This window comes from Dermacentor silvarum, chromosome 3 (assembly GCF_013339745.2).
Source record: "Dermacentor silvarum isolate Dsil-2018 chromosome 3, BIME_Dsil_1.4, whole genome shotgun sequence".
Taxonomy (NCBI): Eukaryota; Metazoa; Arthropoda; class Arachnida; order Ixodida; family Ixodidae; genus Dermacentor; species Dermacentor silvarum.
Genome location: NC_051156.1, coordinates 96,944,890 through 96,964,568, shown reverse-complemented (window position 1 = coordinate 96,964,568; position 19,679 = coordinate 96,944,890). Strand labels below are relative to the sequence as shown.

General features: G+C 48.2%; 1 long non-coding RNA gene across 1 annotated transcript; it reads left to right on the top strand.

Annotated features, from left to right (window-relative positions):
- Window positions 1-4,171: 4,171 nt before the first annotated feature.
- LOC125943902 (uncharacterized) lies at window positions 4,172-11,167 on the top strand. The gene is made up of 2 exons (XR_007465980.1): window positions 4,172-4,310; window positions 10,847-11,167. It is a non-coding gene; the product is annotated as an uncharacterized LOC125943902 (long non-coding RNA).
- Window positions 11,168-19,679: the final 8,512 nt, after the last annotated feature.

The following is a 19,679-nucleotide window of genomic DNA, read 5'->3' as shown; positions in this document are numbered from 1 at the left end:
CTGCTACAGGGGGCTGGCGGCGAGCAAAAAAAGAAATAACAACGCCCGTATTGGAATAGTTGTATGTCGTCTGTTCGTGTCAATTTCAAAGGTGAAGAGCTCCGCGTCTCTCCTACTGTTTGCGAGTTCCTAAGCGACGTGGAATGTTCCAGGTCGGAAAAATTACCGTAGCGATTAGCGGCGGCATTGCTCGACCAAAGAAGACCACCAAGAAGACTTACTGCTTAGCTCTGAACTGCAAGTCGGGCTCTAAATTTGTGAGAAAGACAGCGGGATTGTTCAGCTGTCTGCTAGCGGAAATATTCGCTTTGGGCCGCTCAGTGGCTTGCTCAGTATCGGCGAGCAAGCCGTACACCGAAAAGCGTACGTCGATGAGCTCCTCGACATTGGAAATTTGCGAGCCGCACATGAGGTGCTCAGCGCCGGCGACATCAAGCACCGCTGCGCTGCTACAGGGAAAAGAAAAGTGACTCCAGGTTTATATTCTTTATAGCAGGCTATATAGCAAGGAAGTTCCAGCAAAGAACCAAGTGCTCTGATTGCTCAGGGGCATTAGTATACTCAACAGAATTAGTAGGTCAGGGCTGTTGTTCCCTTCTGAAGCACCAAAACAACTGGTAGCATCGCTCGAAGACGCCTTCAATCTGTGTTTCAGTTTAAGTGAGTTACGATCGAAGGAACAGTATCGCCGACTTTGCATCCTTTCTGCAGCTGAATCCTTCGAATTTGATTGTGAGCGGCACAAGAAAGAGCTCACAAAAGATGTTGTGAAGTTCTATTCAATTACACTCCTTTACTTTCTTGTCAAGGGCAAGAACATGGCGCGCGAAAACAACAGGGAGAAGAGGAATCACCTGAAGCGTAGGTTTGTGCTGTGAATAATGCTATGATGTGGTGGACCAACATTGCGACCTTGCTGGCGCTAGGCTGTTTATGTTGGCGCGTCTGCTGACTGAAGTTGTGATAGCCTTTCTTGTATTTTAAATTTATTCATGAATCTAGCCCCATACGTATTGCTTTATTTCATTCCAACCAAACAGTGAACCATGTGCACTTACCAACACAATTCGTCTCGTAACAATTTAAATACCGTAACTGAGGCAGCAATAGACACAATAGCTGGATTTCTCGGAATTGAAACATTCGAACTTACTAAATATCACGTAAACACGTTTCCATATACCGTATAAAACCACTGCAGTATTGTTTTATGCATGAAAAAAATGCATCTACGTATTTATTGCAATGGGCTGGAGCGGCGCGTTTATGTCAATAAATGTGACCAATCGCCAAGCTAGAAAATTGATTTCAGCACTGTGTGTCTTCTGAGTAGAAGACAGTAACAAATTCCCTACTCTGGTTTTGCTTACACTACTCAAAACGGCATTGTATAACGCGTACTGCAAAGCTATAGCAGAAGCAGCGATACTTACGAACACTCTGCTTGTCTGCACAGGGCAGCTCAGATCAGCCGTTATACTGTCCGCAGCGCGACTTCTGCGTCATGATGCGGAGAAGCGGGGAACTACGCTCGGTCGGCACACCTACCCGTCTAGCCACCGTAACGACGGTATAAAAATGAATGCCTGACGAAGACGCAATATGAGTACAGGGGAGAGGACGATGGTAATACGAGAGTCGAGTGGTCAAGCTAAAGTGACGACGACTAGAACGGCCACAAATGCATCACGATCATCGTGTGAACTAGAACCGGTGTATGACGACTGTATGATGACGGTGGCATGACGAGAATGGGATAACATAGCTGGAATGAGGGCGATGTAACGACTACGTTGGCCTCCGGACCACGAGTACATACATTGTGGCGCAAGCTGTTAGAGCAGTTAGACCACTAGGTAGACGTAGTTTGCACGACGAGGACGCCATGACAAGAGTCAGATGACGAAGCTGTAATGAGGACGACCGAATGATCGCGATGTCATCGCAACTATGATAACATACCCAGTCACCCTAGCTTGAAAAAAAATCGATTTGCTATGTGAGCAGGAGAGGCTTCGTCGATAGATAGATAGATGGAGATAGGTAGATAGATAGATTAAAAACGCCAGAATTATCAAATAATGCTAACCGCATCAAAAAAATTTTCCATAATATGGCCTCAGGCTCTGTTGTTGTTCTAAAGACCACTGAACCGTGGAACTGCCTGTTAAATCGCTGTGATAATGGGCATCTTAAAATGCGAACATGTCAGGTAATTTCGGCCGACGTTTAATGTGTCAGCATATTTTTGGTCGAGTATGATGGATCCTATTTCACACTTCCAATAGAGCATGCATCTCACTAAGAAAATAAAAAAAACTAACAAGCCGCATCCTCCGGAAGTAAGCTCACGAAATTTTTCAGCCGCACGTGCACTAGTCTGTTCGTGTATAAAACTCGAGTGCAGTCTAGGATACTCTGAGTTCTGCCAAGAATAGGACTGCTGGAAACAACTTTTCGAAGGAAAGAAGGTGGTAATTTCGAAGGTGAGAAGCTCATCAGTTCTGAATTTTGGTGTACCTCACTGCAATTGCTTTCGGGCTTATTATTGGTGGGAAGCTGTCATACGGAAAGCAACTTAAAAACAGGCATAATACCAAAGAAACGATTCCCGTGTCGTCTGTTTCTCTAGCCTTGGTTCTATGTTTGGGTCGAGCGGCTTGCCGTATCTCTTCTCAGGGAAAAGAAATGCGACTACGGCTGTCATATCAATTAATAAATTTACTGTAAGAAGCAAATATACCGTCTACACTTCATTTATTTTAAAACTTATATCTGGTATGAATTATATTGTTGTAATTATGAAATAATTATTGTGGATGTTGAGACAATTTAAGTTTTCGCCCGCAATGTAGCAGACCAGGAAAGCAACAGGGCATACATTAGACTGCTTCTTAAGACGAAAGTGCATTTCGAACCAATCGAATAAAATTCGAATAGATTCGAATGAGTAATTCGAATAGATTCTGACGGTAATAAGTAAAAAAACATGTCTTTACTACAATATCCCTGCAATACTCAAATAAGTGCATAAAATGAAGAAGTCATTTCTGCTGGCACAAATACATAAACATCTTCAACAGGCTGTTGGGGCTTGGTTATTATTTGAATGTGACTTCCGTTATATTTGCTTTCACTATTTGGCTATGCCCGAAATACAGTAAAGTTTTATTTACAGTTAATAAGTGCATTGTGTGCGATTAAAAGTAAATTTCTTGGATACATCGTGCTTTTAAATCTCAATCTTTACAGGATTCACAGATCCTGAAGTTCAGGTATAAGGAAGACGTAATCATAGTCAGCCAATTGCATTTGATTTTACCCCTATGACCAACCCAATGAATGTCGTCATGTTTGAGCATTTAATCTAACGACTCATCACATGGGAACAGTTTTTTTTATTCGGCCTGCATATACATTGTGCACTCTTCCGACGCAGTTTCATTGACAATATTTTTCCATAGTAAAACTGACGCATGGCCAATTCGGGAAGCGTTTTTATTGAAACCTCTTTGTTCCGCGCTTGGGAATAGTAAACGCGGGCGACTTGTAAGTTTGTAGGGAAGAAACAGAAGCTCAGAACAAGCGGAAGATCATTTCAACAGATGCGGTGATCAACGATACCGCGAGCAAAGCCATCGCGAGAATTCACGCTGAAGTGAGAGCTATGCGTGGCCATCATGTTCGACAACGCTATCTTTTAGCGTACGTAGACATTGGCTGCGGTAAGTTACTCAAAGGGTGTGCATTGACGTAGCGTGCGTAAACCGCGGATACTTATTAACGTAAGGAGCCTGCACAGTGAGAACACTAGGTTTTACGTACGTAATGCGTCTACGTTGGGTTGCAACCCACAGTGATTGCTTATCGGCTATGGTGTTTGGCTGCTGAGCGCAACGTCGCGGGATCGAATTCTGGCCACGGCGGCTGCATTTCATTGTGGGCTAAATGCGAAAACAACCGTGTACTTGGATTTAGGTGCACCTTAAAGAACCCCAGTTGCTTTAAATTATTCCGGAGTCCCCCACTAGGGCGCGCCTTAAACCAAATCGTGGTTTTGGCTTGTGAAACCCCATAATCTAACTCTAATATGTTGGGGTGCAAACGCTATGTCAAAACTCTCTGATGTCACGCTACAGCGGAAAGAAGAAACTCTGGAGGGTTCAAATAACACGAAACGATGAGCGTGAAGCAGCCGTGAGAAATTGACTTGTCGTTGCATTTCTAATTCCCAGTTTTTCGAAACCAGAAAGACATGCAGCTCAAAGTGATGATTGTGGGCCTGGCCATCTTTGGACTTATTGTGGCAGGTGAGTCATGTTGCTTTTCAAATAAGTAGAACTCATCATTGAATCCGGCATCGAGTAGTCTTGACAGTGTGCCCTAGGTGTTACGATACCTGAGGTGCACCTGATAGAAATAATGAACTGCAATAAAAGATTTTAGTTAGAAAAAGAGAGCTTGAAACATGCCGGAAAATTATTTTACCGCGATAGCGTGAAGAACCCCGTGTCGCAGAAAATCTGAGGTCGGCGCCGACGTATCGTGAGCGAAAATTCCCTTATATATTAAGGTATATGTATATACTACGCCTTGCTATATGACATGCGGTATATGCAGGCTACATTGTCACACCATTCTATTGGTAGATTTGCTCATACCTTGTGTTTCATACTTGGCAAAGTTATTACTCGGAATTTGGAGAATGACAGCCCAAAAACAAATGTAATAAAAAAAACCCTGACAGCGCATGCCTTTATAGGTAAATCTTCACAGACTGAAATATTAAGAGGGAGAAACGAAACGGAAATCTAAAAATTTATATTTTTTGGGCGTGGCCGTGCACTACCTCCGAGATCGGCCCATGCAAGAGGCCGCGTTTTCACCAGAAAGCTCGCCTTCGTTCACAGCGTTCGCCACCAGCATTTCCCGGTAAACATTACGTTTGCATAAGCTGCAGTTGCCAGGAAGCGTGAGAAGGAGTCAGGGATCTTTGAATGTTATCGTGTTCTACTCTTAAAGGCGAAGCTTCGGCGTCCTCCAACGTGTGCTGCTACCAAACGCCTTTTATGAATCATTATGATTCCTTGATCACCTTTAACGTTCCCATGGTGACGTCCCCAGCAGCTCACATCCTCGCCATCGCCTCAATCGCCAGCCTATTTCTTGTCCACTGACCAAGAGAGGGTCCTTTCAGAGAGATTTCCTGTTATCGGTGCCCAGTTCCAACTGATCAATTCATGCGTCCCCTTTTCTGTTCTCTGCTGTATTCTACTGCGCTCTACCTCTTTCGGGGCAGGTTTGGTAGTGTGAAATACCTGTTCTACGCACGCTAAATCACCAATATACAGGCACTGCCGAAACTGATCAACAAGCAGAAAGTAAGGGATGTCCGAAATTACAACGTAGAAAAGATTGAGGAAGCAGTAAAATATGGACGCAGCATGACATCAGTGAGAAGAAAACTTGGCATAGGACAAGGCAAAATGTATGCAGTGAAAGATAAGCAGGCTAATATCATCAGCAATTTCGTTGACAAAGTAAAAGCAGCGAAGAGTTATATACTGACCTGTACAGTTCCCAGAGCAGCCAAGCTGCTTTCATTCGAAGTAGTAATGAACAAGATACAGAGGCTCCTTCTATAAGTAATGATGAAGTTAGAAGCGCCTTGAAAGACATGACCAGGGGAAAAGCCAACGGAGAATATGGAATAACAGTCGATTTAATCAAAGATGGACGATATATCGTGCTTGAAAAGCTTGCGGCCCTTTATACGCAATGTCTTACGACTTCAAGTGTACAGTCAACCACAAAAGTTTGCGGACCACGCGAGCGCGTGCCAGACTGCCTATCCGCGCCACCTAGCGGTACGCCACCTAGCGGCGACAGGGGCGCTCACCCGGATATGAGCCCTCTTGGTACTCGCCTGCCTGTTAATTTTTTATTCCCGTGCATGACATTGCTAGTTCGTTGTGTTGACGCAGAGCGCTGTCTGCGATAAGACCGCCACATATCTGGCTTGATAGCAGTATCGGAGCAATCACTGCAACCTTTGTCGACTGGTGTGCCAGTGGGTAGATAAGTTTCACGAAGCGCTGCGACGATTTTTTTACGCGACGTTTACTGGCGCACTTTGGTTGGCAGCATCTTGGTCCAATGAGTGTTGCTGCTTCTGCGTCTTGAGAGAAAGGGTAGGGAGGTGTTTCACTGTCATCAAATATAAAGAAAAAGCGGATGCATAGAAAATTTTCTTTCACACATAGGCGCATCTTCGCACCAGTCGCTGAAAACGTAGTAGACTTGCTTCAGGCCACGTGGTGATTGCCTATTTGGAAAGATGCCGCTGCGTGTTCCACTTGACGAAAGAAGGCACATTGTGCGTTTATTTATAGAGGGAATACCTCAGCGCGAAATCTGCCGCCGAACCAACAGGAGCCGGACTACCGTGAATAGGATTATTCAAGCTTTCCGCGACGATGACAGATTCACAGATATGGAGCGCAGTGGGCGTCCAAGGGCCACGACTGAGGAAGAGGACCACCTGATTACGGCCGCCATCGTGGCTGATCCTTTTCAAAGTGCAGAGGATATCCGAGAAGCGCTCTCGCTCACGGTATCGTCTGAGACTGTAAGATGAAGGCTGAGTGAGCTTGGCCTGCAGTCTTTCGTAGCAGCACAGAAGCCCTGCCTCTCAGACAGCCAGCTACAAGAACGACTCATGTTCGCTACAGCAATGAAAGATTGGACAACAGAGAAATGGGGCGATGTCATCTTTAGCGACGAGTCAACTTTTTCCACGCGCTGGGACCAACGGAAGCGGGTTTGGCGTCCACTAAACTGCAGGTGTGTTTACAGTGTATTGGCAGTTAATTCACGAAGCTAATTCTGCATCACAACATGTTTCACGTAAAATGAGCTTTTGGACATTACGAGATTTTTCTGTAGTGGTATTATGTTGAAAACATTAACGATTGTTTCATAGTACTACTTACTCTGAAGCTACTTAAAAGCTGCCAGTGGGTCTTTCAGTACTATCTAATGATGTTTGCACGTTTTCTATTGCAACTCTATAACAGCATTATAAAGTTCATACGCAAGAGGAATCACAACATTTTTAGACGCGCCGCTGGAACCCAATTGTATGCTATTTCTTGCAGATATCTGCCTAATTACACACAGAGTGTTCTATCCAGTGGACGGTGTTCCGTGAGCGTGTGGGGAGCAATCAGCAAAGATGGCCTTGGTCCCCTTGTGCGTCTGGAAGGGCCCTTCACTGAGTCACGGTACTGCGACGTCATCACTAGACACCTCGATCCGTATGCGCTGGACGGTCCCTTCAGCGATGGCTGCTATTTTTTTCAACACGACCGCAGCCCGATCCATAAAGCACGTATCGTCCAGTCATTGCTAGAAGAACATGCTGTTTGCCAGCTTGAGTGGCCTCCATGTGGCGCCGACTTGAATCCCATAGAAAATATCTGGGGCATGTTGAAGAAACGGCTGTCCACACGACCCAACCGCGGCCGCACGGCCGATACGCTGTGGCAAGCGATCGCACAAGAATGGGAAAGCCTGCGCGGTCGACCGGAGATTACTGAATCTTTGTACGAGTAGATGCCCACACGCATCAATAAGGTGCTAGAAAACGGCGGACATTTCACTTCCTACTAGATCATTGAGAGACCTATGTTTCATGACACTTCTGTAAATGTCTTGTGAATAAATTCATCCCCTTCAGACACGAATTATGATGCACTGTCTGCAAATGCGTCAAATGCGCATGGCATCATTTCAAGACGCTCACTATTACATTCCAAGAAAGAAGACGAAGCAATGTGCTGTTTTGTGCGAGTTTCAGTAAAAAAAAATTATTAGCGTATAACTCATTATCTAATTATTCTGAAATCCGTCAGCTTCAATGCTTGCATAAAAAGAATCAACTATTAGGCCCGAAACGCATGCACACTTGCTTTTTCGGTTGTATTCGTGTCGACCGGAGAAAAAAAATACTCTTGACGTTGGTCTTGGAACGCGGCACGTCGAACGATTGTCTAACATGATAGTGTCTCCAGCAAAGTGATCATCTGCAGCAATACGCAGGACAATGAAGTTAACTGACCGCTAGTTGTCCCATCAGGAAGCGGACACGAATGTGCACACTGAGTTTTAGGTCATTTGAAGAAACACGTGGCGTGGGACGCGCCTCCGAAGTTCGAGTCCCCAAACGAGGACGCCGTGTCGCAAAGGGTTATAAAAAGAGTCATCGCACCCGATTATTTCTTATTTTTCTAAATGTAACCACTATAGCAGCGCGGTGGTTCGGGCTTTGCGCAGCAAAACCTGGGCGCAGGCGATCAAATCCCGGCCGCTACTGTCACTTAGCGATGGGGGAGGAACGGAAAAATTCTGCCTACTGACTAAGCATATGTGTCCCATGGCTGCCTCACCGCTCACTCACGCACTCACGAAAAAAAAAACAGCGTGGCTACGCGAAAATAGAACTGATAACAGCCGAAGAATACGCTGTCTGATTACTTGTACTGATATTCTGCTCTCAAAATATAAGCAAGTAGCCCTGGCTAACAAAGAGTGCGTCACGTTGAAAGAGATAGGTAGAAAATATTTGCGCACAGTGCGAAAATAGACAGGCCATAGATTTAAGGAGGGATGCGTCTTCAACGTAGCGCTGCTGTCGATCGCTGGTGACGTAGCGGAAGTGTTGCGAAGAGGCTCTTGGCCACGCGCTCGCGTGGTCCGCAAACTTTTGTGGTTGACTGTACCTGACAGCTGGAAGAACGCCAACATTATACTCATACATAATAAGGGAGACGTTAAAGAATGCAAGAATTATAGACTCATTAGCTTGCTTTCAGTATTGTATAAAATATTTCCCAAGATAATTTCCAATAGAATCAGGGCAACTCTTGACTTCAGGCAACCAAGATAACAGGCTGGCTTCTGTAAGGAATAATCTACGATGGATCATATTCATGTCATCAATCAGGTAATAGAGAAATCTGCAGAGTACCATCAAGATCTCTATATGACTTTCATAGATTATGAAAAAATCATTTGATTCAGTAGAGACACCAGCAGTCATAGAGGCATTGCGTAATCAAGGAGTACAGGAGGCCTATGTGAATAACAATATCACCTAACAATAACTTGGCAAATATCTACAAGGATTGCAGAACAACATTGGTTCTCCACAAGTAAAGTAGGAAGTTACCTATCAAGACAGGGGTCACGAAAGGAGGCACAATTTTTCCAATGCTATTCACATGCTTAGAATGCATGCTTAGAAGAAGTATTCAAGCTCTTAGACCGGGAAGGCTCAGGAGTGAGGATCAGCGGCGAATATCTCAGCAACCTTCGGTTCGCAGATGACATTCTCCTATTCGGCAACAATGGGGACGAATTACAAGAAATGAATGAGGACCTTAATTGAGAAAGTGTAAGAGTGTGGTTGCCGATTAATATCCAGAAGACACAGATAATGTTCAATAGCTTGGCAAGGAAAAAAGAATTCAGGATTGCTAGTCAGCCTCTAGAGTCTGTAAAGTATTACGTTTATCGAGGTCAATTACTCACAGGGGACCCTGATGATGAGAAAGAAATTTACAGAAGAATAAAATTAGATTGGAGTGTATACGGCAGGCATTGCCGAATCCTGATTGGGAGCTTACCAGTGTAGTAGAAAAGAAAAGTGTACAATCATTGCATTCTACCGCTGCTCACATATGGGGCAGAAACTTGGAGGATAACACAGACGCTCGAGAACAAGTTAAGGACCGCACAAGGAGGGATGGAACGGTAAATGTTATGCCTAACGTTAATAGACATGAAGAGAGTGGTGTGGATCAGATAGCTAATGGGGATAGCCTTTATTCTATTTGACATTAAGAGGGAAAAATGGAGCTGGGCAGGCCATTTAAAGCGTAGGATGGATAACCGGTGGGCCATTAGAGTTACAGAATGAATACCAAGAGAAGGGAAACGTCGTCGAGGACGGCAGAAAAGTAGGTGGGCTGATGAAGTTAGGAAATTTGCAGGCGCAAGTTGGAATCAGCTAGAGCAAGACAGGTGTAATTGGAGATCACAGGGAGAGGCCTTCCTCCTGCAGTGGGCATAAATATAGGCTGATTGTGGTGATACAGGCACTGTCGGTTAGGCCAGCAGGCACCATGTTTTTTTCGGCCAACTCTTACCGTTATTACACCCTCTATATTTTAACCTTAGGCTATCGTCTCTGTGAACACCCCGGAAAAAATCCCAACTATGTTTTCTTTACAAATTCTAGCAATATTTGGTTTATTCTTCTCGTTCCTGCTCACCGTGCTTCTCACTAACAGTTTATATGTTTAACAGACTAAAAGTGCAGCACTTACATGGCAATATCAATGCATCTAATAGATCATTCTTCCACATTGGTACATAGAATTGGAACGAATTGCCAAAACAGATAGTTAAGGATGGCAATCCGCCAAAATGAAGCCATTTGCTGAGAGCCTACTTGCAAAAACAATTCATTGTACAAGCACCTCTACCATGCTTCAAGCACCTCTACCATGCTACCATGCTACCGTCATACTTTCATTGCCCACACCCTTTACCACTTGCGACAAGCACATGTTTATATGTTATTTCTTTTATGTTTTTTTTTTCTGTTTTCATGAATGTTGATTTTATTTATATTCAAGCTCCCTCCACATCTAATACAGCGAAAGAAGCTCTAAAGGGACGATAAATAATAATGACAATATCTGGCCAAGAACAGCTTTATAACTGCCTTATTGTGGTTTGTCTTGCGAACATGTGCCGCTCTTCACCTGTCTTCTTTTTCTAGAGAGTGGTGCCATGCCTGCCGGCAGCGTCAGTGAAGCCGAGGCCAGGGCTGATCCCGAGACTGCTGAGCGTGCCGAGCAGACCAACGCTGAAGAGGCACGCATCAGTGAGGCATGCCTTAAGTCCCTCTGCGGGTAGTTCCCTCACGGAAGAAGGTGGAAAATTTGAAAGAACGTGTCTTCTCATAAAAGCATGACCACACCAAATGACTTTGAAAGATTTTGCAGTGCGCAACACCAGATCTCAGTGTCGAATATGAGGCCGCTGCGGCTGACTGTTGCATGGGTTTGCGCAAATAATAAAGCTACTTTCTAACAAGAAATTACAGCTGGAGCTTCGACATTCATTAATTATTGATAATAAAAGCGTCGCCCTTGGAACCCCACCGACAATTCAGCGTGCATACAAAAAAACTACAAAAAACAGGGACCTTTCAGGTAACAAACCCCACTTTTTTAGCCGTTGATATTATACCAGCGATGATGTCAGACACTCCTACTAGATATACAAGAGAATAAACGGGGCTCATGGAGTAGGAAACGGAGTGATCAAAAGTGAGCGAACGAGACAAGCCTCGGCTGTGCGCAAACGCTTAAAAGATGGCACTTGAGTTCGTTGTCTCCTTCCTGTAGAAAAGACGGCATGTCTAAACGTTGCCTTTGCGCTGAGGCTATATACGCTTCTTATCCCACTATTTCTGAAATCTTGCGAAATGCGTTGACACCATTGTGATGCATGAAACAATCGATTCGGCTGAAAGACAGAGAGATGAAAAAAGTACAATTCGGAATGGTCAGTTTAACTTGAAAAGAAAGCGTAATTTGCTAGCCAACACTATAGAGAACTGGGGAGATCAGTAGTGAGGTGAAATGAACTTTATTTGGTCCTGAAGAACCCCGATCAGACCTCCCCCGAAGGGGGGTCCGCCACGGTTGCTGGCCGCGCCCACGCCGGTACTGGAAGACCGTGGCCCTCCGCCCGTTCGCAGGCCTCCTGGACTGCCGAGAGTTGGACTGAGAGTTCGCCGCTTTTAAGGGTCCTCTCCCAGTCCTGCTGTGTGCTGAACTTGGCGCCACATAACGACGGGCACTGCCAGAGCATATGAGCGAGTGTGCACTTATTCTCCCTGCAGCTGGGGCATCCTGGATCTATGCCTTTAGCAAAGTGACTAAACGTGCTACGAGACGGGAACGAACCTGCCTGCAGCATCCGGAGAACGGACGACTGCGGTCTAGTGAGCTTGGAATGCGGGAGGGGGTACCTCCGCCTTGACAGTTGATAGTGAGACATAACTTCGTGAAAGGTGCCTCGTGGATCCTTGAAGCTCTCCGCGAACCCGCCTGCGGACCCGCCCGGACCGCCGCGGCACGTGATTTCTCGCGCACGGTTATGGGCAAGTTCGTTGACATTGGAAACTGACGGATGAACCCCTAAACCCATGTGGGTTGGGAACCACGTAATTGTGTGAAAGCCTACCGCACCCCTCGAACTGAGGATAGTGGCAGCCTCCCTGGAGACCACCCCCGAGGCGAAGGCCCGGACGGCAGCCCTGGAGTCAGTGAATATCTCAGGATGCGAAGGATCCTTCATCGCTAGAGCTATTGCTACCTGCTCTGCTACGGAGGCAGACACCTTCCCAACGGAAGCTGAGTTGAGTACGCGACCGCGATGATCAACAACCACGGCCGCAAAGCTATCGGAGCGGCCATACTGCGCCGCATCAACGAAAGCCACCTTTCCCGGGGATTTAGCTACGAAGTCAAGCAGAGACCTGGCCCGTGCCTTTCGCCGGCCAACATTGTACTGCGGATGCACGTTACGCGGGAAAGGTTCCACCTCGTAGGTAGCCTTCACTGTCTGTGTTAAAAACACCTTCTGTTCGGTGCTGCCCATATGACGGCAGCCCAGCGACTGTAGGAGACGCTGCCCAGCCTTGGTGGAGGAGAGCCGCGCGACCTGAGCTAGTTTCTGTGCCTCAGTAACCTCCGATAGGGTGTTGTGCATGCCCAGGCTCATGAGCCTGTCCGTGCCGGTGCTCATGGGGAGTCCCAGCACCCTTTTGATACTTTTTCGCATTAAAGTGTCTAGTTTATCCTCTTCGCCTTTAGACCAATTGAGTGCTGATGCGACGTAATTAATATGGCTCATGAGGAACGCGTGGTAGAGCCGAAGGAGATTGCTCTCCCTCAGCCCTCCCCTGCGGTTTGAGACCCTTAAAATCAGCCTGAGCATGTCCTCCGTCTTGGAGGTGATGCGGGCCAAAACCTGTGAATTCCTGCCGTTGGACTCAAGAAGCAAGCCGAGCACTCTAATGCAGTTGACTCTGGGAATCGACAGCCCGTCCCTTGTGGTTAGCGTAATCTGTACCTGATCAAGCGGCGTGGAGGGCCTCCTCCCGGGCCGAGCCGGTCTGTAGAGAAGCAACTCCGATTTGGAGGGGGAGAGTCGAAGCCCCGTACCCTCCAGAAAACTTTCGGTGATAGAGAGTGCCGACTGAAGCGCCTCCTCCACCTCAGCATCCGAACCTCCCATGCACCAGACAGTAACGTCGTCCGCATATAGGGCGTGGTTGGTATTTGCTACAGTGGAAAGACGCTCTGAGAGGCCTTTCATAGCTATGTTGAACAAGAGAGGCGAAATGACCGCTCCCTGCGGCGTGCCCCTCGCACCCAGGGTAAAGGCCCGCGATTTTAATTGGCCAATCTTTATGGTTGCTGTGCGGTCCCGGAGGAAGGCACGAACATAGGCGTGGAACTTTGGTCCCAGCCCCATGCTCTCGACCGCCTCCAGGACGAACTTATGTGAAATGGTATCGAACGCCTTGGCGAGGTCAAGGGCCAATACTCCCCGAATATCTCGGATTTGTCGGTCGATAATTTGCCTCTTAATCAAGAGCATCACATCCTGGGTGGAGAGACCCGGCCGGAAGCCTACCATGTTATGTGGAAACAGCTCCTTATCCTCGGTATGCCTAATGACCATATTATATACCGCATGCTCCATCACCTTCCCCACGCAAGAGGTAAGGGAGATGGGACGTAGGTTCTCCTTGGCGAGTGCCTTGCCCGGTTTGGGAATGAGTACCACCGAGGCGGTCCTCCAGGCTTCCGGAACGCGGCCTTCTGCCCATAGGAGATTGACCTCCTCGGTTAACTTAGCAATGGACTTATCATCAAGATTACGCAGCAGCCTATTCGTGATTCCACCAGGGCCAGGGGCTGAGCGACTGTTAAGTTCATGAAGCACCTCTTCGATCTCAAGTTTCGTAAAGGGCGAGTCGACTGCCTCCAGCGGCCCTCCCCGGCAGTCCGGGTAATCCCAGTCCCCTACGGGGCCAACCGGAAGGTATCGCTCCGCCAATTCCGTAAGTAGAGTCGTGTAATCGACCCCACTGCTCCTCTGTGCTTGGACCAATCGGTCGATTGCCAACCTCTGGTTACCTTTGGAATTAGTCTCATCGAGAAGCACCTTCAAGAGGTTCCATTTACCCCCGGTGCGCATCTGCCCGTCCACTTTTGAGCAAACTTCATTCCACTGCTGCCTAGACAGTTCCTGACAATAGTCCTCGATTTCTTTATTGAGGAGCGATATGCGCTTCCGCAGCCTGCTATTGAGCTTCTGCGTGCGCCATTTCTCAACCAGTGATTTTTTAGCCTCCAACAGATGCGCAAGACGTGAGTCGATTGCATCCACCTGTAAGTCAGTCTGGACCGTCTTGGTTGCGAGGAGAGCATCCTCTGCTAATCGCGAGAAGAGGTCCTCCAACGTGCCATATTCGGTCTGATCAGCCTTGCGGAGCTTTCTAAACTCGTCCCAGTCCGTCACCCTGAACTCCCTAGGCGGAGGCACCCGGGTTTCCTGGGTGACCGAGAGGATAAAGTGATCACTTCCCAGGCTTTCCTGCAGGTTAGCCCACTGTACGCCCGCCGCGTTTTTGGTAAATGCTAGATCCGGAGTGGTGTCTCTCGTAACAGAGGTGCCCACCCTAGTTGGGAACTGAGGGTCCGTGACCAGCTCTAAGGAACAATCCGTCATAGCTTGAACCAGGTTTCTCCCCTTAACAGTGGCCTTTGGATATCCCCAGGCCGGGTGGTGTGCATTAAAGTCCCCGACAGCTACGAGCGGCGACTTGCCCGCTAGGGCAGCCGCCTTTGCGATCACCGAGGAAAACGCCTGCTTGTGATTCTGAGGGGTACTGTAGACATTCAGTATGAAGATGCTACACTTAAGCCAATTATTCGGGATGATTTCGACCAGCTGGGCCTCCAAAGTAGAGTTGCGTAGCTGAAGCTTGTGTTCTACAAACGCATATTTCCTCGCAACCAATATAGCCAGACCGCGTTGCCCCTCTCCCCTAACTGATACAGATCGATAGCCGGGCAAGGCAACCGCCGCCTCAATGGTTTCCTGTAAGGCAATCACATGCGGCCTCACCGCCAATGGAGACATATACTGCTGGAGGGAGGCCTTACGCTTCCTAAACCCCGCGCAGTTCCACTGCCAAATGGCAAACTCATTTCCGCTGGGAGCCATGATTACTACCACTGTTTTGCCGACTTCTCGGCACGTCCTTATGTACGGGGGCCAGAACCATCGGCATACCAGGGCCCGCCTGGGGAACCAGTGAGACGGGCGTCACCGGGACGACCAATGAATTCTCGCCGAGACCAAGCCTGCTTTCGATCACTGCGACTTTACGTGCTACGAGGTCAAAACATTCCGCTTGCCGCATCACCGACTTCTGCAATTCCTTGATTGCTTCAAGGATGTCTGCGAGGGTCTTATTAATCAGGGTGCTCAGTTAGTCCGTTGGTCTGGGGATTATGTGCGGTTGGTTTTTGGTGGCTTGTACCACCAGGGGCCATGGTGCCAATAAGTATGATAACACTGTGATAGCACTGTGGGGCCACAATAAGTATGAGGTGCTGCGTTGAATCTGGAAAGATGTAATGATGCCAGCGCTAACATTCGCAAATGCCATTATATTGCTACGCGCGTGTTGTATTTGGTTGTTTGAACGAGGCGCGCGGGCGCCATCACTCGAGAAAAGAAGAGGAAGAAAAAGCTGGGCTCGCGGTGTGAATCTAACCGCTGAGCGCTGGAACCACTGTTGTCCTCCGCGTAACAATATGCTTAAAATCGGATATCTTGTCGGGTTTGGAAGTTAACTAAAGATCAGTAGGCCGGTTGGCTTTGGGCGCTCTCTCCTGTGTTATCCTGTATCTCCTATCGGACGATGATAGCGCGCGCTTCTCACTTCTTTATATTTTCTTTTTTCCGCCTCAGAGCCACGTTGAAAGTCCTCTGCGCAGCCGCAGTCGCCGGTGGTGGCGGCGGCGCGCGCCCGGCCTGAAAGCTTCAACATGGACTTTCTATGTGCGCCTCCGTCGACTTGGCTTTCGCAAGCAAAAAGTAAAGAAAAAGCAAGCGCTTTAGGAGAGGAGGCGGCGGAGGAAAGAGTAGATGGCGGTACTTTTCTTATATAGGGACTTTAGCTACGCCATCATCCGAGCGCTCCCTACAAGCTGCGCCACAGATGTTGCCGATTTTCTTCTACGCGACGTGATTTTATTACATAGAGCTCCGCGACAACTTCTCACAGACCGTGGCCGGACATTCCTGTCAAAAGTTATCGCGGACATCCTGCAGTCCTGTGCCACGAGGCACAAGCTATCCACGTCATACCATCCGCAAACGAATGGCCTCACGGAGCGTCTTAATCGCACTCTCACAGACATGCTCGCGAAGTATGTGTCTTCCGACCACACTGACTGGGACCTCGCTCTACCGTTTGTCACCTTTGCGTATAATTCCTCGCGCCACGACACACCCGGTTATTCGCCATTTTCCCTTCTGTTCGGCCGAGAACCAGCACTGCCCCTCGACACAAGCCTCCCTGTTCACGCAGCACCCACCAGTGAATCTGCACTTGACGCCGTCGCACGCGCTGCCCACGCAAGGGAAATTGCCCGTGACCGCCTTCTGTACTCCCGAGAGAGCCAACGGCGTTTGTACGACCAGCGACACCACGACGTGCACTTCCCGCCTGGTTCTTTGGTTCTTCTATGGTCTCCGTCGCGTCAGGTCGGCCTGTCAAAAAAACTGCTGTCTCGTTACACAGGCCCCTACCGAGTGCTACGTGCCGTGACTCCCGTTACCTACGAGATCGCCCCTGACGCCCCATCTGCTTCCCAGTCCAGTGATATCGTGCACGTTACACGACTGAAGCAGTATCACCCTCCCAGTGATGACATTTAGACGCTCCGGGACGTCGCTTCTGCCACCAGGGGATTATGCTACACGCGTGTGGTATTTGGTTGTTTGAACGAGGCGCGTGGGCGCCATCACTCGAGAAAAGAAGAGGAAGAAGGAGCTGGGCTCGCGGTGTGAATATAACCACTGAGCGCTGCAACCACTGTTGTAAATACAACCTGTAAATAGGTGGTAGTCTTACTGACTTGTCCTCCGCGTAACAATATGCTTAAAATCAGATATCTTGTCGGGTTTGGAAGTTAACTAAAGATCAGTAGGCCGGTTGGCTTTGGGAGCCCACGGTAATACCACAAATGAGGCAGTGTAGGGTGACATGAGTTGGGCCTCGTTTGAAGTCGGAGAAACACAGAGCAAAATTATTTTCTAAGAAAGGCTCAGGAACATTTACGAAAATAAATGGGCGTCTAAAGTGCACACGTATCTCTACATGAAAAGCGTGGACACAGAATGGAGGAAGAGGTCAAGGAATTTGGCAACCAAGTACAGGATAATCGAAGCTGTAAATAGACAACCAGGAGTCATCAGAAAGAAAGTGAGAGAAATAGAGACCGTGAATTGTATGCAAAGAAAGGAAACAAAAAGGACAATGGAGATTTACAAGAATGAGAAGAAAGAAATTAGAAGGGAAAATCTGTACGATAACACAAAGAGCAGTGCCTTGCCATTTGAGGCTCGAGCCGGTTGCCTAAGGACCAAAACATACCGGAACAAATATTCGGAACTAGATGAGGCATGTGTAAGCTGCAGTAAAGATCTAGAGACCACTCAGCACATCCTAATGGAATGCGACGGGATCCACCCAGCGAGAACCGTAGGTAACGTGCAACTCCCAGAAGCGCTTTGGTTTAAAGTGGAAGGAAACATCAATAGATCAGCCGTAGAGATAAGCAAGAGACGATTAGAGTACTGGTGGAAAAAAGCAGGGAAAAGATGGATACGGCCTGATCTCTTAAAATCATAGGTAGCGGTACAAGGTAAATTTTGCGAAAGAAAAACAATGAGGTATACAAAAAAAATTGTCGCAGTTTCACCTGAAAGGTGAAGCATCAATTGCAATAGCAAAATGATGGTAGCTTTATCAGCTGTATAAATTTGGACGTGCAGCAGCACCGGCAACACGCAGAACTGTTGTCGACGCCGTCGGCGTTTTTCTCGCGTTCGCACAAAATGCGTGCGGCGTTGGTGACTGTTGCCGGAGCCTCTGATATAAATAGGCACTTGGTGCCCCAGCTACACGTCGCCTCCCTTCGCTCCCCCCCCCACCCCCAAGGCCTCTCGCGCGGCAGAAGAAGGCGTGTTCGCTCTACATATATGGTCATTGTAAAGGAGGAAAGAGACACCTACTTCTGCAACCCTTAAGGGAGCACGGGGCAGAACGCGCGTTTGTTCTCTGCCGTGGGTTCACTCCCCGTGAAAGCGCGCGTTCCTCGCGCCCTTTCACTCGCACATACAGCGTTTGGCGGCGCGCGGCGACGATTTCATCTCCATTGACGTCATACGGAACCTCACGGCGACGGCGACAGCAATGGCGACGCCGACGGCAGAAATCTGCTTTGGAGTGTCCATATAATTGCTATCGCAATAAAAAAAGTTGTCGCAGTTTCACCCGAAAGGCGAAGCATCAATTGCGATAGCAACTTAGTAGAGAGCTATACGGAGTAAGGACAGTAGTTTTATCCGCTGTACAAACTTGGACATTCAGCAGCACCCGCAACACACAGCACTGTTGTCGACGCCGTCGGCGTTTTGCCCGCGTTCGCACAAAATGCGTGCGGCGTTGGTGACTGTTGCCGGAGCCTCTGATATAAAAAATGTCACAGTTTCGCCCTAAGGGCGAAGCAATGAATGCGATAGCAACACAGCAATGTCATACGAAGTAAGGTGAGCGGCTTTGGTAGCAACAACACGCAGAACTGTTGTCGACGCCATCGGCGTTTTGCCCGCGTTAGCTCAAAATGCGTGCGGCGTTGGTTACTGTTGCTGGAGCCTCTGATATAAATAGGCACTTGGTGCCGCAGCTAAACGTCGCCTCCCTTCCCTCCCCCTCCCCCACGGCCTCTCGCGCGTCCGAAGAAGGCGCGTTTGCTCTACATATATGGTGATTGTAAAGGAGAAAAGAGACGCCTACTTCTGCAGCCCTTAAGCGAGCACGGCGCAGAACGCGCGTTTGTTCTCCGCCGTGCGTTCACTCCCCGTGAAAGACGCGCCCCTCGCGCCCTTTCACTCGCACATACAGCGTTCGGCGCGCGGCGACGATTTCATCTCCAAATGACGTCATACGGAACCTCACGGCGACGGCGACGGCGACGGCGACGCCGACGGCGACGCCGACGGCAGAAATCTGCTTTTGAGTGTCCATATAATTGCTATCGCAATAATAGGCACTTGGTGCCGCAGCTAAACGTCGCCTCCCTTCCCTGCCCCCCCCCCCCCCTCGCGGCCTTTCGTGCGTCAGAAGAAGGCGCGTTTGCTCTACATATATGGTGATTGTAAAGGAGGAAAGAGACGCCTACTTCTGCAGCCCTTAAGGGAGCACGGCACAGAACGCGCGTTTGTTCTCC